The sequence below is a fragment of the Coregonus lavaretus genome (genome assembly GCF_964263955.1).
Source record: "Coregonus lavaretus genome assembly, chromosome: 3".
Taxonomy (NCBI): domain Eukaryota; kingdom Metazoa; phylum Chordata; class Actinopteri; order Salmoniformes; family Salmonidae; genus Coregonus; species Coregonus lavaretus.
In genome coordinates, this window is record NC_139990.1 from 43,116,955 (window position 1) to 43,139,159 (window position 22,205).

Sequence of the window (22,205 nt, forward strand, 5' to 3'; positions counted from 1 at the left end):
GTATACCCCCCTACCTTGTCACAACACAACTGATTGGCTCAAACGCATTAAGAAGGAAAGAAATTCCACAAATTAACTTTTTAAGAAGGCACACCTGTTAATTGAAATGCATTCCACGTGACTACCTCATGAAGCTGGTTGAGAGAATGCCAAGAGTGTGCAAAGCTGTCATCAAGGCAAAGGGTGGCTATTTAAATAATCTAAAATATAACATATATTTTGATTTGTTTAACACTTATTTGTGTACTACATGATTCCATATGTGTTATTTCATAGTTTTGATGTCTTCACTATTATTCTACAATATAGAAAATAGTAAAAATAAAGAAAAACCCTTGAATGAGTAGGTGTTCTAAAACTTTTGACCGGTAGTGTACATCCAGTTTTGGACTTAGAAATTAATTATATGTACCCATTGATTCTTGAAGAATTCAACTTATAAATGCCTCATGAGCTTAGTTCAACTGTCCTACCCCATCAGAACCCAAAATAGAAGCTGGTTTTATGCCAATGTTTGTAAACAAAGTAAATGTAAACAAACACTGTATAGCCTCAAAACATGGTTAAAACTATCATTTTGATATCATGGATGGTCAGTCCTTGCATCCATAGCTCTGTCTATGAGTTTTAGAGTGGTAAAAATAAAATATCAGCCCCATCCCTTTTTTGTGAAACAGTGGCGGGGAGGACGCTTTATTGTTTCAACTGCTGATTGCCGATTTAAGAACCTTTGCCCTTTTGCAAGGAACACAGTTAGACTAGGCTAAATCTATCAGTTGTGAAAAAGTTATTGCGCTAAGTAGGGTTGGGTGGTATCCAGATTATCATACCTTCATACCGTTCCTGTACCATACCGTGGTATACAGTATTACCGGCAGTGCACACAAGGGGCGCTATTTCTTTCCAACCGTAAAGAAAATGGATCTTCATACAGGAGGGTATTGATTGTCTCTGCTCTAACCAAGAAGCTTGATCTTAGTTAGCAAACCAAATTCATAGCTGGATCCCTGAGCTGCAGACAATTTATTTAGGATATCTTAGATAGGCGCCCCTAACCCCCCCAAAATGTTTACGGTGTTGAAAATCATACCGTCGGTATTTCAGAATACCCCTGGATACGTTTTAGTTAACTTCACCGGCTGCAGGTGGTTATGGGAAGTGGGTCTGATTGGAATAGCATAGTGTCGGCTAGCAGGTAGGCCTAGAGCTTTCTATTAAAGGACTCTGCTCTGTTGTTCACATTTTCTTGATGTTGCAGTTGCGTGTGAACGCAGAAACATTATAAGAGGGTGGGCATCTCATCTGCCCTGTTGATTACTTCTCCAGTCTTTCCCTCATGAAGACTTGCTCCGTCACAAAGACTTTCACATAGCATGCTCTCTCTCTGTCTTACTGCGGCTGTGGTGCTATTGTCCAGACTGACTTCATTACAGGCTACTGCTGTGGTTTGTGGTCCCGGTGGGTCTCCAATAGGTTTCTTCTATCATGTAGACCTAACAACAGGAAGCGCTGAGGCCTGGGAATAACTCTCCTCTTTTTTGCTTATAGGGCTGTTTCTTGGTTTTCTGTGTTCCTTCCTAAAGGAAGTCACGCTTAGGACGGGCTCAAAGTCAAGGCTCTATTGTGGCCCCAAAGAAATGGAGTCACTGACACAATGGGCGTACTTCTCCACAAGCGACCCCCTTGAAGTGTGTCCCAAATGGTATCCTATTCCCTAAGGGCCTTGTTTTAAATGTTTATTTATTTATTTTACCTTTATTTAACTATGCAAGTCAGTTAAGAACAAATTCTTATTTACAATGACGGCCTACCCCGGCCAAACCCGGACGACGCTGGGCCAATTGTGCACTGCCCTATGGGACTCCCAATCACGACCAGATTGTGATACAGCCTGGAATCTAACCAGGGTCTGTAGTGACGCCTCTAGCACTGAGATGCAGTGCCTTGGTGGCGCAGCGGTCGAAGTAGTGCAGTATAAAGAGTAGGTCTGTAGGGTGCCATTTGGGACGCAGCCCATGCCTAATTATAAAGAACTTGTCCCTCTAGTGCTGAGGTTGATGACGTCAGCTCTTTTTGATATAGGTCCCAAATAGAGGCTAGGTCACAGTGGAAACTCTCCTTATGCATTAAGCCTTGTTCCAGTCACCCTGCTACTCTGCCCACTGACCTGGCTCAACCTCATTGTTTTTCCCTCTGACTGTGACACCGGCTTCTCTCTGCTGGTTGTAAACCAGGAAGGTGTGAGGAGGGAGGCCCACCCCAGTTTATCACACACAGCCTGTATCCCAAATAGCACCTTATTCCCTACTTCTGACCAGGGCCCTATGGGGTCACTACAGAGGGAATAGGGTGCCATTTGAGACGTAGCCACAGCCTACCTAATCAACCGCTGGCTCAGGAAGGGCCAGGGAAAGGAAGGGTGGAGCCCCCGCCCCCCACCGCTGGCTCAGGAAGGGCCAGGGAAAGGAAGGGTGGAGCCCCGCCCCCCCACCGCTGGGCAGGGGTGTCCTAACAGTAGAATGTGTCAGGCCTCACTCATGGCATCGGCAACCAATGACGTAAATGGCTGCCATGGGGCAAGGGGTGGCTTCCTCCGCTTAAGTAATCCTGCGACTCCCCTTTTATTGGGAAAATGTGAGGCCTTTCAGGCCATAAATATGGCTGGAAAACGGATCAAGGACTGGTGGGTGGTGGATGTGCTGGCACACCCTCTGTGTGGAACTTGTTGGGGGGCACAAACAAACAGTTTCTCTGATGCTGGAAACAGAGATACAATTCAATCTATGAAGAAATGATTAGCCCTAAAAGCATGGAAACCTCACTTTCCCTTGCAAATGGTATCCTTGTAATAACTTGATTTGGAAGTGGGATTATTCCGTTGTGTTAGACCCTTTTTCTTTTTTTATGCAATTAAAGCGGTTGCAAATGGCTGAGTCAAGTGATCTGAACTCATGAGGAGGCCTCTTCTGGGAATTCAGCTTTGTTCTCAAAGCCCCCTGGGATCAGTCACTTTTGACAGTAGTGAGGGAACCTGTTACTTTGTGGCTGGCTGGTAATAACCACCCAGGTTTGTAGCAGAACCCGAGCCAAGTTTCACAGCTGTTTGCATCCAAATGTCACTCTATTACTTATTTAGTGCACTACTTTTGACCAGGGCCCATAGGCCTAATAGGGTGCCATTTGGGACGCATGGCCCTCCATCTGACTTTCCCCTGGCCTTCTGCATGCAGGACCTGGCTCCCAGCCAAAGCAACCACTCTTTAAAAGAAGCATAACGAGATAGAAGACAGCTGGTGGAGCTTTGGGATTTGTATGGCAGCCTAATAAATAGTTATGTTAGGATTCCCTAAGGAGCAGGCCTCCTCTTTCCTCAAATTGGCATTTTAGAGCACTAATTGGACACAGACATCACAGCCCAGACAAGCCCACTGGTACGCACGTACACGCTCAGCGAGGGAGGCAAAGCAGGAAACACATTGTATTAAAAGGGAACTTTTTCTGGAAGTGCAAATAGATTCCTGACCCGTTTTGGATTGACCACTCTGAAAGGTGAGATCTCCGCTAAGTTTAAGTTTTTTACTATTCTTGTTATTTCTGCTTCTTACAGTGCAAGCTGTAAGGCAGAGCCTTCTGCTTTTCATGTTCTGTTCTGTAAGGATGTGGTCTTTGACTTTTACAGAACGTTTAGCCTCAAGGCAAAGTAATAGCAGGCACTGCACCGATGCTGCTTCTTCTTAGAATGACATAACCTTGTAAGTCTCATTGTGGTGTTTGGATATAGATGTCCTTCATGAATTGTTAACAGGGTGTGTCAGTCAATTGGTATTTAGGAACATCCTCAGCAATTTTAAGGCTTTTAATTGTGGAGATGTGTTGGACATCTTTCTATGTCTTTGTTTGTATTTTCTCCCACTGTAGCTTTGTCTCCCAATGTATGATGTCATCTTCTGCAGGACTAATTAACTTAAAATAGTTAGAATAGCATGCATGCATAGTAGTGCAAGACGTTCACTAGCAAGTGACTGAAGAAATTCAAAAGAAATCTGCAAGACAAGTTCTACCAACCCATGGGGAAAAAGTCAAAGCAAGCCTCTGACGTTCAGGAGGTTCCTTCAAGCCTGCAGGCAGCTGTACAGTTTAGGCTAGTTACCATGGCCTACATTATCTCCAGAAAACTCCAGAGTCATACTAAGTCATTTAAATGTTGCTGCTGCTCACTGAGGTCTTCTTGACCTGACTCCTCTTTCGTCTGGTTCTCTCACCCTCATCTGATATATTCCATCTGACAAATGACCTTTTAATGACCCTTTGGGGAGTGGATTCTCCAGACACTCTTAAATCTTGATTTATGAAGTGCCAGTGAGCCCTTACTCTAGGGAGTGTGCGCTTGCTTGTCTGCTGATGGGCGGCTGTGACTGGTTGTGTCCTAAATGACACCCTGTATAGTGCACTACTTATAGGGCTTTGGTGAAAAGCAGTGCACTATATAGGGAATTGGGTGCCGTTTGAGACGCGGCCACTGTGTATGTGTGCGAGCCTCAGAAGGCCCCATAGCGTAGACAGGCACCGCAGAGATACAATGAAGGGAAATGCTTCCTGTGGGGGATCCCGACAAGTTCTGCCACACTTGGCTGAATCAGATGGGATATTTTTGGAATTTTGTGATGTGTTGTCAGAGAGATATGGGGGAGGGGACAGAGTGAAGCAATTGTATTTGTCATCCGCAAGGAGCTCAGAGCACTGTCATAAAAATAAACGCAAGATTTGCCTGGGTTTTTGGAAGGCTTTGTGGCAGTGAAGCTATATTTAAGATCACCTCTGGAGTCCTTAAGGGTGGAAAGTGCCAGTGCCTGCTGGTGCCTGTTCTGACTGCCAACACTGTATAGCTGTCAGATGAGCACACGAATGCCAGCCTCTCTTAACCTGATATCTAATCTTGAAAACTGGCACAAAGACCATGGTACGGTTGTCAGCTTTCTTAGACTGGTAAAAACCCCAAGTGTTGCTTTGCCACTCACCTCACATTCTCCCCTCTAGAGAACTAGGCTAACTAGTACCAGGATCACCTCACATTCTCCCCTCCAGAGAACTGGGATAACTAGTACCCGGATCACCTCACATTCTCCCCTCCAGAGAACTGGGCTAACTAGTACCATGATCACCTCACATTCTCCCCTCTAGAGAACTGGGCTAACTAGTACCAGGATCACCTCACATTCTCCCCTCCAGAGAACTGGGCTAACTAGTACCAGGATCACCTCACATTCTCCCCTCCAGAGAACTGGGCTAACTAGTACCATGATCACCTCACATTCTCTCTCTAGAGAACTGGGCTAACTAGTACCAGGATCACCTCACATTCTCCCCTCCAGAGAACTGGGCTAACTAGTACCATGATCACCTCACATTCTCTCTCTATAGAACTGGGCTAACTAGTACCAGGATCACCTCACATTCTCCCCTCCAGAGAACTGGGCTAACTAGTACCAGGATCACCTCACATTCTCCCCTCCAGAGAACTGGGCTAACTAGTACCAGGATCACCTCACATTCTCCCCTCCAGAGAACTGGGCTAACTAGTACCATGATCACCTCACATTCTCCCCTCTAGAGAACTGGGCTAACTAGTACCAGGATCACCTCACATTCTCCGCTCCAGAGAATTGGGCTAACTAGTACCAGGATCACCTCACATTCTCCACTCCAGAGAACTGGGCTAACTAGTACCAGGATCACCTCACATTCTCCACTCCAGAGAACTAAGCTAACTAGTACCAGGATCACCTCACATTCTCCGCTCCAGAGAACTGGGCTAACTAGTACCAGGATCATCTCACATTCTCCCCTCTAGAGAACTAGGCTAACTAGTATCAGGATCCCTCAACTTCCATTTCTGTCTCCAGTCTCCACAATTTACGGAGCTGTTTGACAACATTGTAGGTCATAGGCCCTATGCATTATCAGTGACACTCCAGCGTGCGTCAGCACATGTCTGACTGGCAGCCAGGAGATGGCCCTGACACTGGACTAGCACCACAGAGCACATGTCTGACTGGCAGCCAGGAGATGGCCCTGACACTGGACTAGCACCACAGAGCACATGTCTGACTGGCAGCCAGGAGATGGCCCTGACACTGGACTAGCACCACAGAGCACATGTCTGACTGGCAGCCAGGAGATGGCCCTGACACTGGACTAGCACCACAGAGCACATGTCTGACTGGCAGCCAGGAGATGGCCCTGACACTGGACTAGCACCACAGAGCACATGTCTGACTGGCAGCCAGGAGATGGCCCTGACACTGGACTAGCACCACAGAGCACATGTCTGACTGGCAGCCAGGAGATGGCCCTGACACTGGACTAGCACCACAGAGCACATGTCTGACTGGCAGCCAGGAGATGGCCCTGACACTGGACCAGCACCACAGAGCACATGTCTGACTGGCAGCCAGGAGATGGCCCTGACACTGGACTAGCACCACAGAGCACATGTCTGACTGGCAGCCAGGAGATGGCCCTGACACTGGACTAGCACCACAGAGCAGAGCTAGATGACTGGAAGAGGAACAAAAGTGACACTTGACTTGAGTTAGGATTTTTCAAACAATCTTTGGCAGGTTTGTTTTCCTCTAAAAATGTCAGATCGATTGGACTGGTGTTATTCTCATTGTAGTGGGAAAATGATAGCAAATGTGAATCCATGTGAGATGTGATTACTGCCATCTACTGTAAATGACATAGGCCCAGGCCTGGAATTTTTGGATTTTAGGGGCAAGGCTATATGGCCTTCAAGAGGTGCCCAATCTGCTAGGGCACCGAGGCCATTAACCAAAATATCAAATAAAATTCATTTGAAAACTGAAAAACAGTAGCTATTCTGTTAAGAAAAACACAAGTGTATGTAAATGTACACAAATAATTAATTAGCCTACATATCAAAGTGTAGGTGATAGCCTATGGTATTGGCTACAGTCTGTCATGTCCAGACCGATGCTGACAGGAGGGAGTCGCCTGAAAATGTAGGCAAACTTTAATGAGACTTTTAATTACATTATATATAGGATAAACAACAGTCATGTTTGACAAATATAATGTCCGGTCATTATTCAAATCTAAAGGCTCGATTCTGTCGACATACTTGAGGCACTGTTCATTCCGATAGGAGAGAAAGGCCAGTTTCCTGTTGTACACTGCAACATCACCCACCTTGCAATCTGACCGGAGGCAGTCGACATTTTGAAACTATTTAACCATAAACGTAATAGTTTTTTGGCATTTTATGAGGCATGTCTTACAGAGTTCCTACCATAGGAATGTTATGGGGATTATTTTATAGACTCTTCCTTATATGCCATTGAAACCAGTATTTATCTCATGTTCTCAACTTTCTTTCATTGTCCAGGAGCGAAAGACACAATCCTAGTCATATTAACAACCCATGCTTGTTGCGTCTTTAGATCTTCCTTCCACATTTCTGAAGGATATGAAACCGCTCGGTGCACTTTTGAGAATGTTGTTTTCCCGCTTATTGCTTTTTGGAGCGTTCACGATTATAGCCTACTGCCGTGTGCGCATTGCTGCGCTTATAATGTGAAGAAATAGCCTAATAGTTTATCAACATTTTAAGCTAAACGTTCTGATCTGTTAAAAGGTTTTTTGATTTACAGTCGTGGACAAAGGTTTTGAGAATGAAACAAATATACATTTTCACAAAGTCTGCTGCCTCAGTTTTTATGATGGAAATTTGCATATACTCCAGAATGTTATGAAGAGTGATCAGATTAATTGCAATTAATTGCAAAGTCCCTCTTTGACATGAAAATGAACTTAATCCCCAAAAAACATTTCCACTGCATTTCAGCCCTGCCACAAAAGGACCAGCTGACATCATGTCAGTGATTAACACAGGTGAGAGTGTTGACGAGGACAAGGCTGGAGATCACTCTGTCATGCTGATTGAGTTAGAATAACAGACTGGAAGGAGGGTGGTGCTTGAAATCATTGTTCTTCCTCTGTTAACCATGGTTACCTGCAAGGAAACACGTGCCGTCATCATTGCTTTGCACAAAAAGGGCTTCACAGGCAAGGATATTGCTGCTAGTAAGATTGCACCTAAATCAACCATTTATCGGATCATCAAGAACTTCAAGGAGAGAGGTTCAATTGTTGTGAAGAAGGCTTCAGGGCGCCCAAGAAAGTCCAGCAAGCGCCAGGACCGTCTCCTAAAGTTGATTCAGCTGCTGGATCGAGGCACCACCAGTGCAGAGCTTGCTCAGGAATGTCAGCAGGCAGGTGTGAGTGCATCTGCATGCACCGAGAGGCAAAGACTTTTGGAGGATGGCCTGGTGTCAAGAAGGGCAGCGAGGAAGCCACTTCTCTCCAGGAAAAACATCAGGGACAGACTGATATTCTGCAAAAGGTACAGGGATTGGACTGCTGAGGACTGGGGTAAAGTCATTTTCTCTGATGAATCCCCTTTCCGATTATTTGGGGCATCCGGAAAAAAGCTTGTCCGGAGAAGACAAGGTGAGCGCTACCATCAGTCCTGTGTCATGCCAACAGTAAAGCATCCTGAGACCATTCATGTGTGGGGTTGCTTCTCAGCCAAGGGAGTGGGCTCACTCACAATTTTGCCTAAGAACACAGCCATGAATAAAGAATGGGACCAACACATCCTCAGAGAGCAACTTCTCCCAACCATCCAAGAACAGTTTGGTGACGAACAATGCCTTTTCCAGCATGATGGAGCACCTTGCCATAAGGCAAAAGTGATAACTAAGTGGCTCGGGGAACAAAACATCGACATTTTGGGTACATGGCCAGGAAACTCCACAGACCTTAATCCCATTGAGAACTTGTGGTCAATCCTCAAGAGGCGTGTGGACAAACAAAAACCCACAAATTCTGACAAACTCCAAGCATTGATTATGCAAGAATGGGCTGCCATCAGTCAGGATGTGGCCCAGAAGTTAATTGACAGCATGCCAGGGCGGATTGCAGAGGTCTTGAAAAAGAAGGGTCAACACTGCAAATATTGACTCTTTGCATAAACTTAATGTAATTGTCAATAAAAGCCTTTGACACTTATGGAATGGTTGTAATTATACTTCAGTATACCATAGTAACATCTGACAAAAATATCTAGAAACACTGAAGCAGCGAACTTTGTGAAGACCAATACTTGTGTCATTGTCAAAACTTTTGGTTGTATTAATTAATATATTGTCCCAAAACTGTTCCAGAGTCTGTTTGGAATATTTATTTCTCGCACAGAAGGACAAGCTGACCAATAGAATAGGTAAACTTTTGTATTATGGGGGATAGTAGATTGACATAGGCTAGTGCTTTTGGCTGATGTTGGCTTTTCCTTCCAAATGAATGCAGCATGGTTGGCATATTTGTTGCTAATCTTTCAGTAGCCTAATTCCCCATGACTCAATTCAGAGTGGGATTCAGAAGAATGCCTAACAGAAGTTCATAGTTAGATGTTGTCTGAGTTATTGGTAGCAAGGCTGAAGATGAGAAGTAGTCACTTAACGTTGATGTTGAAAAGGGAATCCGAGGTGAAATGCAGGTAGCCTGAGTGCCAGTCTGTTTGTGCTATCATGCAAACGCCTTGTCACTCATTGTCATGTTTGGCTTGACAATGACCGCAATGGAGTTGGCAAGAGCACAAACAGATCTGGAACCAGGCTAAAAGGCAGGCTGGCTGCATCATGGATCATGTGAACCCCTGTTGAACTGTAGCCTAACGTCCAATCGATCAGCACCAATGAGGTGTCTAATCTCAATCCAGGCCAACTGAATACGAGCAGCAACTCTAAAGGAAGAAGACATTTACACCATGAGCCCAGCAGGTTCAGTAATGCAGTATGAAATCCTCACGTCTAGCAGGGTGTTAAGAGATGTTCAGTTCCGGTGTTCCACACCCTGTGGCTCCTATTTATAGCTGGATGTGTGCAGTAAATCCAGGGCTAAAACGCCAATCACGTATGTCTCAGTTGTGGCTTACAGCGGCTCCACCATTCAGAGCCTCCAGTCCTCGTGATCTGTTGTGGCCTGGAGGAAGGAGTTCAGTTGCAGCAGCTGGCTTCCTGCTCAAAAAGGAAGTTGGAATGAAGATGCATACATGTGCTTGAAAGCTACTGCACAAGGATTAGTCAAGTGTGTTTAGTGTGCATGTGTATTTGTCGTCTTGAGCAAACCCATGTGTCAAGCTCATCATGTCCCGTGATGATAGATTTACGATGACATCTGTGTCCATGTGACTGTCAGATGCATGGGGACATGAAAGCTACAGACAAATCATGAATTGGTTCTTACAGCAACATGATGAAACCTTTGGGAGATTCCGACACTGACAACTATTTCCCAACTGTAGGCATACAAGGCTAGGATTCATGCATATGGAAATACTGCAATATCGTTGTCCTTTCTTCTAGGCAAATTACGTGCAATTAAATATGATCGGTCTGATAACACATGGTCAACACATGGACCTTGTTTTGTTCCTAGAAACATCTTCCGACTGGGCCGTGTTGTTCCTAGAAACATCTTCCTACTGGGCCATGTTGTTCCTAGGAACATCTTCCTACTGGGCCGTGTTGTTCCTAGGAACATCTTCCTACTGGGCCGTGTTGTTCCTAGGAACATCTTCCTACTGGGCCGTGTTGTTCCTAGGAACATCTTCCTACTGGGCCGTGTTGTTCCTAGGAACATCTTCCTACTGGGCCGTGTTGTTCCTAGAAACATCTTCCTACTGGGCCCTGTTGTTCCTAGGAACATCTTCCTACTGGGCCGTGTTGTTCCTAGGAACATCTTCCTACTGGGCCGTGTTGTTCCTAGGAACATCTTCCTACTGGGCCGTGTTGTTCCTAGGAACATCTTCCTACTGGGCCGTGTTGTTCCTAGGAACATCTTCCTACTGGGCCGTGTTGTTCCTAGGAACATCTTCCTACTGGGCCGTGTTGTTCCTAGGAACATCTTCCTACTGGGCCGTGTTGTTCCTAGGAACATCTTCCTACTGGGCCGTGTTGTTCCTAGGAACATCTTCCTACTGGGCCGTGTTGTTCCTAGGAACATCTTCTTACTGGGCCGTGTTGTTCCTAGGAACATCTTCCTACTGGGCCGTGTTGTTCCTAGAAACATCTTCCTACTGGGCCGTGTTGTTCCTAGAAACATCTTCCTACTGGGCCGTGTTGTTCCTAGGAACATCTTCCTACTGGGCCGTGTTGTTCCTAGGAACATCTTCCTACTGGGCCGTGTTGTTCCTAGGAACATCTTCCTACTGGGCCGTGTTGTTCCTAGGAACATCTTCCTACTGGGCCGTGTTGTTCCTAGGAACATCTTCCTACTGGGCCGTGTTGTTCCTAGGAACATCTTCCTACTGGGCCGTGTTGTTCCTAGGAACATCTTCCTACTGGGCCGTGTTGTTCCTAGGAACATCTTCCTACTGGGCCGTGTTGTTCCTAGGAACATCTTCCTACTGGGCCGTGTTGTTCCTAGGAACATCTTCTTACTGGGCCGTGTTGTTCCTAGGAACATCTTCCTACTGGGCCGTGTTGTTCCTAGAAACATCTTCCTACTGGGCCGTGTTGTTCCTAGAAACATCTTCCTACTGGGCCGTGTTGTTCCTAGGAACATCTTCCTACTGGGCCGTGTTGTTCCTAGGAACATCTTCCTACTGGGCCGTGTTGTTCCTAGAAACATCTTCCTACTGGGCCGTGTGTACAACATATACTATATAGCCAGGTGTTTCTAGGAAATAAAGTCAGCCCTGTCATTTTAGAAATACCCTTTTGCTGAGGTTCTTAAGATTCACTGGTAGGTCTAACCCTCTTCTAATATTTGAGCCATGTCTGTGTCCCAAATGGCACTCTATTCCCTATATATATTAAACTAATTTTAAGGGCTCTGGTCAAAAGTAGGGCACTGTAGGGAATAGGGTGCCATTTGGGACGTAGCCTACCCCATGTCTAAACCATAGATCTGTGACAGGCTCAGAGTGAAGCAAGTACATCAGACAGAGCTATCTGACAGCCTGTTCCTGCTTCTCTACAAGGAGTTATCTGACAGCCTGTTCCTGCTTCTCTACAAGGAGTTATCTGACAGCCTGTTCCTGCTTCTCTACAAGGAGTTATCTGACAGTCTGTTCCTGCTTCTCTACAAGGAGTTCTCTGACAGTCTGTTCCTGCTTCTCTACAAGGAGTTATCTGACAGTCTGTTCCTGCTTCTCTACAAGGAGTTATCTGACAGCCTGTTCCTGCTTCTCTACAAGGAGTTCTCTGACAGTCTGTTCCTGCTTCTCTACAAGGAGTTCTCTGACAGTCTGTTCCTGCTTCTCTACAAGGAGTTATTTGACAGTCTGTTCCTGCTTCTCTACAAGGAGTTCTCTGACAGTCTGTTCCTGCTTCTCTACAAGGAGTTATCTGACAGCCTGTTCCTGCTTCTCTACAAGGAGTTCTCTGACAGTCTGTTCCTGCTTCTCTACAAGGAGTTATTTGACAGTCTGTTCCTGCTTCTCTACAAGGAGTTATCTGACAGTCTGTTCCTGCTTCTCTACAAGGAGTTATCTGACAGTCAGTTTTTCCGGGTTCTCTACAAGGAGATTAAAAAGGGAGAGTGCAGCTTGCTTGTGGGTTACCCTTAGTTCAGCTCAATTAACCAGCGTGCCACTCTTGCTGACGTTGGCCTTTGGAGTGGGCTCTGCTGGGGGAAAAAAACGTTCATCCTATTTTTGGAAGCGGGTATTTCCTCCGCAGGACTCCCCGCTTTGAGAGAAAACAGGATTGGAGTGGGGTTTTGTGTAGAAGCCACATCAAGCACGGAGCTTTCCGGGAAAATCAATCCTATGCCCGATGGCCTTTTTATACATGTGTACGACACGACACACAAGTCCCCATAGCCAGAAGCCTTGTAGCCCTGTTTTTTACTAGGCTGTAGTTGCTCGCTGAGGGTTGCAGAGGCCACGCCCAGGTGGAGAGGGCCTATTGGCAGCAATAACAACAGTGATGATGTCATAAAGATAATGAATCTCTCTGATTGGTTGCCTCCTCTGACCATGTGACCCAACCAAGGGGAGAAAGGATGAGCTCATGTTATCACAGTGATTATATTACTCATACTTACGTCCACTTTCCATACAGAGCAGTTCATCTAGTCCACTCCGCTGAACGCATTAGCTCAGGTGATTCCAAGGTTACACTGTGTACACATGTCTTCAGGTGAGCCTGGGTGGAGATCTCTGACTCCATGGGGCCTGACTGGCTGGCTGATATACATTCACTTGACCTTGAAAGCATCCCCAAGAAAGGATCCCCATGAGGTCAAGAATGGCCCTTCATATCAAAAGGAAGTTTTGCTTTGCCGGTAGTTTACTAAATCACTATCACAATTTTTATCATGTTGTTATATTGGTAGTCTCAGGGCCCTCTCTGTATGTGAAATACCGTACAAATGTAATCAATGACCTACCAATATAACAAAGTCCCTGTCCTTCCAGTCTTTTGCTCTGTGGTTTTACAGTAATTGTGCAATTTGACCTTGAATAACCCGTGCCTTTCTAACAGAGAATTTTCTAATGGAGAAGTTTCCTCTGACTTTCTAAGAATCGAGGTTACACAATGTAAGAGAACCTGGCAATCAAAGAGATACTTTATGCACGGAGAGGGCAAGCATAGATCTGATTGGTCTAGCAAAGTGGTCCCTAATGGGTTAGTCGTGACTGATCAAATAAATTAGGACGGTCCCCAGTCCAATTGGACGAGAGCAGGCCTATTTAACATGGCATATGTTGCACTTGTGTTGGCACCTTCAGGAAGCCCCCAGTTTGAAAGGAGGCTCTCCAAAATATGTTAAGTTTTTTTGGATATCTAAATGGTACTGCTGTGGTTTGTTTGTGTATATAGCCTTCCACCCAAAACTAGGTTGCCAAGATGTTGTATAACACCGTCGTCTTCTCCAGGGTGTAGGGTATCCCATGGCACGTCTTCGTGTTTGTTTTTGTCAGTTTGACCTTCTCAGTTGCGCAATGTAACTCCCATGACCACTTGAAATGGTGGTCGACAGCTGGGAGGGGGCGGGGGGGGGGGGGGGGGGGTTAGATATGGTGGGCAAACTGAACTTTTAAATATTTGATATTAGCAGGCCTAGGCCTGTTTCTCACCACTGGGTTGTAACATAGCAAATAGGCTAGCCCAACGTAGCTATTCCAAGTGTTGTACCATTCATTAGCCAGGATGGCTTGTCTAGCCTAAATGTTCAGAGTTATAGTGTAACAAATGGAGCGATACATGTGCAGTGCATCGACCTTATTAACAACCAAATATATGACATACAGTGAGGGGAAAAAAGTATTTTTTTGATCCCCTGCTGATTTTGTACGTTTGCCCACTGACAAAGACATGATCAGTCTATCATTTTAATGGTATATTTATTTGAACAGTGAGAGACAGAATAACAACAAAAGAATCCAGAAAAACATGTCAAAAATGTTATAAATTGATTTGCATTTTAATGAGAGAAATAAGTATTTGACCCCCTCTCAATCAGAAAGATTTCTGGCTCCCAGGTGTCTTTTATACAGGTAACAAGCTGAGATTAGGAGCACATATACAGGCCCGTCTGAAGTTTGCCAATGAACATCTGAATGATTCAGAGGAGAACTGGGTGAAAGTGTTGTGGTCAGATGAGACCAAAATCGAGCTCTTTGGCATCAACTCAACTCGCCGTGTTTGGAGGAGGAAGAATGCTGCCTATGACCCCAAGAACACCATCCCCACCGTCAAACATGGAGGTGGAAACATTATGCTTTGGGGGTGTTTTTCTGCTAAGGGGACAGGACAACTTCACCGCATCAAAGGGACAATGGACGGGGCCATGTACCGTCAAATCTTGGGTGAGAACCTCCTTCCCTCAGCCAGGGCATTGAAAATAGGTCGTGGATGGGTATTCCAGCATGACAATGACCCAAAACACACGGCCAAGGCAACAAAGGAGTGGCTCAAGAAGAAGCGCATTAAGGTCCTGGAGTGGCCTAGCCAGTCTCCAGACCTTAATCCCATAGAAAATCTGTGTAGGGAGCTGAAGGTTCGAGTTGCCAAAATGTCAGCCTCGAAACCTTAATGACTTGGAGAAGATCTGCAAAGAGGAGTGGGACAAAATCCCTCCTGAGATGTGTGCAAACCTGGTGGCCAACTACAAGAAACGTCTGACCTCTGTGATTGCCAACAAGGGTTTTGCCACCAAGTACTAAGTCATGTTTTGCAGAGGGGTCAAATACTTATTTCCCTCATTAAAATGCAAATCAATTTATAACATTTTTTACATGCATTTTTCTGGATTTTTTTGTTGTTATTCTGTCTCTCACTGTTCAGATAAACCTACCATTAAAAATATAGACTGATCATGTCTTTGTCAGTGGGCAAACGTACAAAATCAGCAGGGGATCAAATACTTTTTTCCCTCACTGTAACAAGGTGTAGTAGTGTACTCCAGAAGACGCTCCCATCACAAGGACGCCAGACGGAACCTAAAATGGCCTTCAATTAAACTCATCAATGCCGCTCCATTTCATGTTCAGTGTCTTTTAAATCTGCTATCTTTGTTTTTGGACCAGAGGAGGACTCTCGGGTTTCAAAACAAGCGACCCCAGCTAGCTCCCTGAGTTATCCAACATTGCCTGGCTACTCTTGGTTGCAGCCAGACCAGGCAAAATGTATTAGATAACAGCTGGTGGTGTTAAATATAGAGAGCAGGTGGCTGCGAGGGCCCTGACTACAGTACTCACTGTGAAGAACTCTGGAGTGTAGAGTCACAATAACGCTTGTGTCCAACGCACATCTCCCATCCTGTCAAACGCAGCAGACCTGTTCTGTTCTTACCAAGGCTTGATCCACCTGGGGAAACGCATGTAGTGCCGACAGACTGCTACAGAATTCCAACCCAACTATCAACTTTGATACCTTGTGTGCGTCCCAAATGGCACCCTTTTCCCTATATAGTGCGCTACTTTTGACCAGAGCCTTCGTGCCATTTGGGACGCAGCCCTTGTTCTACATCCTGTGATATCCCTCTCACCTGACCTGATCTGAATGATGTCCCTTGGATTCTCATTCATTGGAGACCCCCCCCACACACACAACACATACTCCCAAACCCTGACGTTTATTTTTCCCACAAAGCCTTTTGGTGGAATGTACCAAATTATTTTATTTAGTGAACCTACTTGTGGAAGTTAGAGTAACCCAATCTGTTAGTTAAATTAACCCTGACATTACTCTGGGGAACAGGTTCTGGTTGTGCAAACCAGGCAGTTGTTAGCGGCCTACCCACATAGTTAGTAGTAACACCAGGCAGATGTTAGCGGCCTACCCACGTAGTTAGTACTAACACCAGACAGATGTTAGCGGCCTACCCACGTAGTTAGTACTAACACCAGACAGTTGTTAGCGGCCTACCCACGTAGTTAGTACTAACACCAGACAGTTGTTAGCGGCCTACCCACTTAGTTAGTACTAACACCAGGCAGTTGTTAGCGGCCTACCCACTTAGTTAGTACTAACACCAGGCAGTTGTTAGCGGCCTACCCACGTAGTTAGTACTAACACCAGGCAGTTGTTAGCGGCCTACCCACGTAGTTAGTACTAACACCAGGCAGTTGTTAGCGGCCTACCCACTTAGTTAGTACTAACACCAGGCAGTTGTTAGCGGCCTACCCACGTAGTTAGTAGTAACACCAGGCAGTTGTTAGCAGCCTACCCACGTAGTTAGTACTAACACAAGGGTGACAGTTGTTTAGAATTGACCACTGCAAGTGCCACCTTCAGGGTTCCCCCTAAAAGTATCTCTCCAACTATTTCTCAGTTACCAGTTGAAACTGGTAGGGGGACTTAAAGGGTTTCCCCTAAAAGGGGGACTTAGATCTACAAATTCACTTCAGGGCGGAGATCATGGTTGAGTCCAATTGCGTATATAAACCCTGGATTGCTGATGCTATGTATTGGCCTTTGAGCGGCTTTGAAGCCACCGGTCAGCTATATTGGCACTCCCAAGTAGGAGAAGTCTACAGTATTTCAATTAAATGTTTCAAGGACAAAATTAGCTACATGTATTTAAGTATTTTTTTGTTGTAGTGGGGACAGTAACATTAGTAATAAAATAAAACAACAAAATGTTAAATTTTTTTATATTTATATTTATTAGCGCACATTATATAATTAAAAAGTATGTATTTAGGTGTCTGTAATACAAGAGTGCTCTGGTCAAAGTAGTGCACTGTGTAAGGAAAAGGGAGCCATTTGGGACACAGAATGTTTTCTTCATTTCAATAGACTTATTTTCATTCATTAAGATGGATAGACGGTGAGATGGTAAGATGTCTATAAAATGATGGATAGTGTGTGGAGACTGGACCTGTTTGGAAGTGACTGTTAGTGTACGTTGGGCCCTGGTCAAAAGTAGTGCACTATAAAGGAATAGGGTACCATTTGGGACGATGTTTGCCTCCCCTCTGAGATGGGCATGCCTGCCTGGTTTCTTGTAGTGATGGGGGAAAAATAGATAGTTGCAAATCGGATATTATTTTTGACGATATATCGTATAGTTTTGACAATATCGCAATATTTTTGCACTAGTTTTCTGTACCTGCACCAAAACTCCAGTATTTTTCCTTCATAGCTGTCACGAGAATTTCTATCTCTAATTAATCAAACTTAATGCTCTGAATAATTCCCAGAGGGTGTAAATTCTCTGGTTTAATCATGAATTAAACAAAGGTCCGCTACCAGCAAGAATGATCTGTATTTTTATTCATGGAGAGCTCTGCCGCCAAAAAACATACATACTGTTTTATACCCCTTGACACACAAAGGCACTTTGCTCCGCCCACCTTTAGGAGGCTTTTTTTAACCCGTTTTCTCAGTCCCCTTCACCCTGGAATGTTTAGTCCCGCCCCCCTCTGTTAGTGGGTTGCCACTACATTATAAAACTCTAACACCGTTCACACATTTATACTGTATTTGGGGTGAAATCCTTTAGTCATTATTCTTAAAATACAAATTAATCTATCAATAGCTTAGTTCTCCATCTTCTTCTTAAATAGTGAGCCAACATGTTTTCAGCACTTTTATTTCCATGACTGATCAAAACTTGTTTTCTCATGGCTGTCTCTTGTCTCTCTGCAGCAGACATATGGTGAGCACGATTCGGAATAAAATCACAGTATCGAATCACAATACATATAGAATCTCAGTACATATCATATCGGCACCTAAGTATCGTGATCGTATCGTGAGGTCCCTGGCAATTCCCAACTCTAGTTACTTCCTTCACCACAGTGAAGAGACTGCTCATTAGAACTAGGGGTAATCTGTTCCTTACCGTATAGCCTGCAGCATGAGCTGTATCAATACAGTAACATCATGTCACTCAATGTCTTTCATGTTGTTTACAACAAGTCATCATAGACCTGTTATGCTCTCTGTGATCTCTGTTGTCTACCCAGTGTACCCGTGTGATCGTCCAGTCCAGCCACATAATCATCCAATTGACGTCCTCAGAGGACAGTCCAAGCCTTCTGAAGCCTTCTCAGAATGATGCTCTGGCCTCTGTGGCCTGGCTGCTAGGATACCGTGTGAACATGTTTACTAGTCAACTAGTCAGTCTGCGTGACAACAGCGGAGAAGTTTAGCCTCACGCTGCGCACTCTAGTTGTTGCGGAAATCTGCCCGATACTGCTGTTTGAGTTGTGCATCACTGACTCTAAAGTAGTGGACCTACAACACCTAGGCCTAAATAGCTTTTTATGATCCATCTTGTGTTTACTAACTCAACCCTGAGGTAAATTTAAGCCCTCAAACTGCTAAACCTAATTGGTTTTTAATCCCAGCTTGTTGTGGTTGACAGTCAGTCAGTGTAGTAGCTAATAAGCTTGGCCAAGCAACATCCTTGACTGAGGCACGGCATGACTTCATTACCCAAATATAAAACAAACAACAAACAGATAAAGCTTGCCCTCCTCCTGGATCATTGGGCACTATATTTAGGCCTATCCAGAGACAGAGCTGTTAAGGTGTGGTTTTGTAACACACTGGCCCTGTGTATAAAGGATTAGACTGTGTACGGGTGATAAGCCGTTGCCATTAAGGAGAGTGGAGAGAGATAAGTTAGGCTACGAGGAATTGTTGTTCTGTTGTCTGCCATGTGTTGCTGTTGTCTATGGTATCCTGATTCATTTAGTCAGTTATCAAGTGCTAGTTTTAATGTAAGCCGAAGACTTACAAACCAACCAATTGACTTCCAAAACCTCAAATCCAGGTCTGGTCTGTTTGGTCTACATCTCCTGAAGTATTGGCTGCTCGGGACTCTGGGTTTAAAACTATGTGTGTACGTGCTCCTCAAAGGAGGAACGGCCATAGCTTGCCGGTCGGTCCCTGGTACACAAATCTAACTGGTCTCTAAGGTCTTATGTTTGGGTCTCGTGTTAGGCTTGTGAGAGACTAATGTGGTGTTTGTGATGATGTGTGTGGTTTGGGCTTGTGAGAGACTAATGTGGTGTTTGTGATGATGTGTGTGGTTTGGGCTTGTGAGAGACTAGTGTGGTGTGTGTGATGATGTGTGTGGTTTGGGCTTGTGAGAGTGTCACTGTGGTGTTTGTGATGATGTGTGTGGTTTGGGCTTGTGAGAGTGTCACTGTGGTGTTTGTGATGATGTGTGTGGTTTGGGCTTGTGAGAGTGTCACTGTGGTGTTTGTGATGACGTGTGTGGTTTGGGCTTGTGAGAGTGTCACTGTGGTGTGTGTGATGATGTGTGTGGTTTGGGCTTGTGAGAGTGTCACTGTGGTGTTTGTGATGACGTGTGTGGTTTGGGCTTGTGAGAGTGTCACTGTGGTGTTTGTGATGATTTGTGTGGTTTGGGCTTGTGAGAGTGTCACTGTGGTGTGTGTGATGATGTGTGTGGTTTGGGCTTGTGAGAGGGTCACTGTGGTGTGTGTGTGTATATGACTCCATATGAGTAATCATAATATCTGGTCCCCTGGCAAGGCTCAGACTTGGTCTGCGTCCCAAATGGCACCCTGTTCCCTTTATAGTGCACTACTTTTGACCAGGGCCCATCATTACATTTGACATTTTAGTCATTTTAGCAGACGCTCTTATCTATACATTATTTTTAAATTTTTCTAACTGGCCCCCGTGGGAATAGGGGTTCATAGTGAATAGGGTGCTATTTGGTAAGCAACCTTTGGCCCAGTTTCAGCTACACAGCAGGGCTTCCTACCTCTTGATAGGCTGAAAGGGTTTTACTCCACAGGAGGCCCTGTAAATCTCCCTCCTATTTAGAACAACAACCCTGTTAGATATAGGCTACTGTGTTCAGTTGAGACCGGAATAGACACACAACAACATTAGATAAAGGAGTCCTCTCTGGCTAGGCTACAGTAAGGGTGTTATTAGAACAGTGACAGTCTGAATAAAGAGCATGGTATACTGGTGATGTAGCTAGCTAGCCTGAGCCAAGGCCTATTGTTAGTAATACTCCACAACAGTCTGGAGTATTCGTGACTGTGTTTAATTTTAACAAGAAAAATAACACGCCTAAAGTCTGAAAAGAAATCATAAGGAGTGGAGCAGTGAGTTGTAACCGCAGCAATGCAGAGTGGAGCTGGAGGGGAGCGAGGAGCGGAGCAGGTTTAACTGGAGCGCGGAGCGAGTTTCCCAAAGGCTGGAGCGTCGGCCTTTCACCCGCTCCAATATCGCTCCAGTAGCGCTCACTTCACGAGCTCAGGGCATATCCGGCCCAGCATGCATTTGTAGTGTACTTGTGTGCTGCTATAGCCCCTTGCTTTAGCTACTGTCATGGAGTTCACTAAATATTTTCTGTTCAAATATTTTTTATTGAACACACACAAGAATGGTGTATAGGTATGAAAGACATGTGTACAGTTCTTATCTAAACATAAGAGAACAGACATGAACAACAAGACCCAGAGTTCTGGACACAAAACAAATATTACAAAACACGAACAAGACCCAGAGTTCTGGACACAAAACAAATATTACAAAACACGACATACAGAACAGGGACAGGTAGAAAGAAAAAGGGTAGATGTAACCCCCCCACTTATACCCCCCTTTATCCCCCCCCCCACCCTTATTCCACCCTATTCCCCTCCCGACTGCTCGAGTGTCGGGGCCAGCACACGCTGCCCAAAGGTAGATTACAATATGACAATTGAGAGTGCGTTAAAAAGTACAAGAGTTCACTAAATATTTTCATAAAGAAAATGATAAAACACACAGGTGCTAAATCAAGGTGACTTACAAAGATGAGGACCAAGAGCAAGAGAGGTAGTGTGGTGATGTAGTGTCCCCAACTAAAGAATCATTGTGGAATCTGAAAAATCACGTTTCCCGAAAGTATGATGATGTACTTACTACCTGCACATGCTAACAGAAAGGAAGGAGGTAGCATCCCCAGTGGCTCTGCAAGCGCGGAGAGGATGTTCTCTGTTGCTGGCCTGCTCTCCAGGCACCATGACATGAGCCTGAAGCCAGACTCAGGCCAAACTCGTGTTTCAAAAAATGCATTCAAAGGCACTGTAGACTGAGCCTTATAAGGCATTTTTCATTTAATTTGTATTTAATTCTAAGTCTCAGCCTATATATGCAATTTATAGACTATAATGATTTAATACAACAAAATGTTGTTGAAATGCTGAGCCCTTTATGTCCCTACCAGCCTAGTGTGTTGCACTCTCAAATGCTCCACAATGTATTTCTTTGTAGGCTATAGGCTTGAAATAATTGAAATAATATATAGGCTAAATAATCCATGTTTGTTCCTTCTTAGGCTCCCTGTCTGGCTACTGACCTATTTACAGTGTTTACATGCTGTTTAATACGACATGTAGCCTGGTTCAAATGATGAGCACTTCTTAGTCTCCTTTTCATGTTGTTTATTGAAATTATTTTCATTCAAATCGTGGTTTGGTTTCAGTACTTCAAAACCACATGGTAGGTCCAGGTAGTCACAAAAATAGATGGGTGTTGGTTAAATTGTGGTTTAATGAATGGCTGTTTTTTTCCCCCTGTGAGCGAGGAGTGTTTTTTTGCGGAGTGGTTGGAAAGGACGTGGAGCTCCGGAGCCCTTGAGCGACAAGCAGGATTTACGACCGCTCAACCCCGCTCTCATACTCTGCATCAATG

General features: G+C 44.8%; 1 protein-coding gene across 2 annotated transcripts in view; it reads left to right on the forward strand.

Annotated features, from left to right (window-relative positions):
• LOC311127007 (protein tyrosine phosphatase type IVA 3-like) overlaps window positions 1–22,205 on the forward strand; it is a 47,612-nt gene that overhangs the window by 3,641 nt on the left and 21,766 nt on the right. The window lies entirely within an intron of this gene.